Source organism: Silene latifolia, chromosome 9, assembly GCF_048544455.1.
Source record: "Silene latifolia isolate original U9 population chromosome 9, ASM4854445v1, whole genome shotgun sequence".
Lineage (NCBI taxonomy): Eukaryota > Viridiplantae > Streptophyta > Magnoliopsida > Caryophyllales > Caryophyllaceae > Silene > Silene latifolia.
Genome location: NC_133534.1, coordinates 39,513,257 through 39,516,769, shown reverse-complemented (window position 1 = coordinate 39,516,769; position 3,513 = coordinate 39,513,257). Strand labels below are relative to the sequence as shown.

General features: G+C 40.4%; 1 non-coding gene across 1 annotated transcript; it reads left to right on the top strand.

Annotated features, from left to right (window-relative positions):
• Window positions 1-915: 915 nt before the first annotated feature.
• LOC141603780 (small nucleolar RNA R71) lies at window positions 916-1,022 on the top strand. The gene has a single exon (XR_012525632.1). It is a non-coding gene; the product is annotated as a small nucleolar RNA R71 (small nucleolar RNA).
• The last annotated feature ends 2,491 nt before the right edge of the window (window positions 1,023-3,513 follow it).

Here is a 3,513-nt window from a genome sequence, read left to right as displayed (position 1 = left end):
AGCACTTTCTTTACCGTGAGCTCATTTTCTTCGCCAGAACACTGTTCACTATCAGTTACAGCTCTCCTCGGGTCTGATTTCTGCATTTCCGGTCCCTCATATGAACGACCGCTTCTCAGATTGATGAAATTTACCATCTCGTGTGGATTCTTCTCATTTTGAGTCGGTAATTGACCCTGCTTTCTTGTGGACTGATTAGTGGCTAATTGGGCAACTTGAGTTTCAAGTGCCTTTATGGACGCATCTTTCTGTTGATCACTCAATTGCCACTGCTTTGTGAAGGCTTGCAACATAGACTTAAGCTCACCAATTTCACTCACACCACCGTAAGATGATGGACCATGGTTAGGAGGAGTAAAATAAGGGGGCTTTTGAAAGCCTTGTTGATTCTTGTGTGGAGGGACATAAGGATGCTGCTGGTGCGGAGGAGGAGTAGGATTGAGCACATTCTGACTAGTCCACCTCAGATTGGGATGGATTGCCTCTTGATTATTGTAATAAGAACCCCCTTCTTGCCTATATTGCTGAAAGGCAAGGACTTGTTACTTCTCTACAAGACAACCAACAGCAGTGTGGCCATCATTACTCCCACATCTCTCACATGAAACGGTCTCTCCCCTAGTAAGAACATGGACCGTCTGAGGCTCCCCAGCAGCTTGTAATTCTAACTTGTCGAACCTAGCATTCATGGTCTCCAGCTGAGCCAAAACCTGCTTATCAACTGCATGAACTGTTCTAATCCCATCCCTCGGGTTTCCATACTCAGCACTGTGATTAGCCATCTCTTCAATAAGAGACCACCCCTTATCATCATCGGTGTTCTCCTGGAATCTCCCACTAGATGCCGCATCAAGTATGGCTCTGAGGTCATCATACAGCCCATTGTAGAACTGATTAGCTAGAAACCATGGGTCAAAACCATGGTGAGGAATAGACCTCACCAACTTTTTAAATCGTGACCATGCTTCATAAAAACTTTCATCAGGAGCCTGTCTGAAACTAGTAATCTTGGCCCTCAGCAGATTGGTGCGTTGTGGAGGGAAATATCTCTTGTAAAATGCAAGAGCAAGAGACTCCCAATCAGTAACCCTAGCATCTGTGCGGTCCAAGTCAGTCAGCCACTCCCTGGCTGAGTCAGCTAAAGAGAAAGGAAATAAAACTTCCTTAATCTTATCTTGAGTTACCCCCTTAGTGGCGGGGATAGTAGAACAGTAATCGGTAAAGGTCTCCATATGCTTCCTCGGATCTTCACCTGCCACACCTCTATAAATATTTCTCTCCACCAGATTTATATAAGAAGGACGGATGTCAAATGTATTCCCATCCTCAGTCTGGAGATTGAAACCTTTGGGAATAGAGGAGGCTTTAGGCACTGAATGACTAGAAAGTTTAGGCATCTTTACTGTATAAATCTGTAACACCCGCGAATTTCCCATTTTGACATTTGAAATTTATTAAACCGTTTAATCACTTTATTATATATTTCTGAATTATTCAATTTAATTAATTTTATGTCAAACACGATTTTTATAAACGTATTATACAAAAGCTCGTTTATGTAAAAATACGTACGATATCTTTAAGGCATGATTTATATAATAATATATATGGGCGTATTTTTGGGTCGGATAATAATAATGACTGTAATAATAATAATCCCCGTCTTAAATCCCGTCTAACATTAGACCGTCACATTTTATTTGAGAATCTTATCTTAAAACGGACCAATCGTATGTCGACAACACATATCCCATCCACCCCACACTCTACCTTCAAAATATCTATTTTTATTATTATTATTATTATTAATTTTTGTTGTTGTTTTACCGAGAGCCCCACCTCCCCTTTTCCTTCTTCCTCTTTCCTGCGAAAAACAAAAACACACAGCAGCAAACAACAATCCTTCAACTTCCATTTTTGCGCGTCATTCAAACTCCGATCCCGACTCCGTTTCTCAACCAAATTTCATGATTTTTACACCTTTAGCTTCCTCTCTTCTTCCTCCTCATTTCTAGGTAAGAAAGTCTTAATCTTGTTGAATTTTCGAAATGGACATCTTTTTACATACTCGGTTTTGTGACCCATATTGCTCGTTTTTCCTCATTTCTAGTTGAAGACCGAAGTAAAGCTCGTGCCTTGGACGTTTTCACCCGAGAATTTGAAGAGTTAAGGTAACGGTGATAGGTTACTCGACAAACATGTCGAAAGTTCCGTCTTACTTGTCGTTCTCTGGTTCTTAGTGATTAAAGTTTAATTCTTTACTCCTTTTATCGTTTGTATAGTGTATTTGTCTCGAATGAGTGTCTGAAATGGTGGTATCGTCCCCTGTTCCTCTGACCGTGGTATTAAAGGCCGCGGGACTGGTGTCGTACGATGGTGGTAGTCGAAAGGGTGGTTGTGGGCAGTCTTGAGTCGGGTCTGGAACGGACTCCTAGGACTGGGTTTATGCTGCGAAAATTAGCACGTCACCCCTGTTTTGGGACGGGTGTGAATGGTGGTTATGGTAGGGTGTGTAACTTAGTTGAATAGGGTCGTATTGACGATAACCTTTTCGTATAAATTTCCGTTTCCAAATGAATGGCTGTGACGGGTTTATGAGAACCCATAACGGGACTGTTCGGAGTCGTGTTGGTGACGGTCTTGTTTATATTTGGTAGTCTCGTGTTAGATGGTTTCCTATAGTCTGTGTCGGGTACCGTATTGATGGCATGTTCACAGGTGGTTTGGGCAGCCGCGGAGTAGTGGTCAGGCTGGTTTTGTTGGCGTGCTGATGGCTGGCCGTGGGTGGGTGGTTTGGTCACGGCTGACTATTGGTCTTGTCGTGTGTATGGGCGTATTACCACACCCCTTTACTTACTCCCTTGTCTTTCTTCTTTTCTTCCTTGTGGATGGTTACAAGTTGTCTTATTTGTTGGGTTGAACACTCACCAATTCTTGGGCTTTGCTTGTCCTAAACATTGGGCTTAATATGTTTCACTTCTTGGGTCTCCTATGACTTTTGTTGGAATTTCCTCGATTTAATGGTCGGACCTTATTTGATTAATTTATTGGTTTATTCAAATAGTTTAATTTCCGTCTCGTATTTGTATAACTTAATTTGCTAAATATCGTTCATTATATACATTTTCCTCACATGACTAAATTGTTGGGTTTGACTTGACTTAATAGTTGGACTTGTTATGTTCTATATGTTGATTTGTTATGTTTCACCTGACGGGCCTATTATGCTCTATAGGATGGACTAATGGTGTTTTACATGTTGGACTTAAATGGACTAAATTATTGGGCCTCTTATAGCTTATTTGTTGGACTCATAATTGAGTCACTTAAGTTGATCACATTTTATTCCGTAATTTTCATATAACGTAAATTATGCATTATCGCTCATTATATTTTATTTAACCGGCATGTTAAATTATAAAATGGGACATTCATTAATATAATACGAGTATGAAATATTTATTATAATTACTTGTAAGAGTCACATTCTTGATAATGCCTTATATTGTTCTG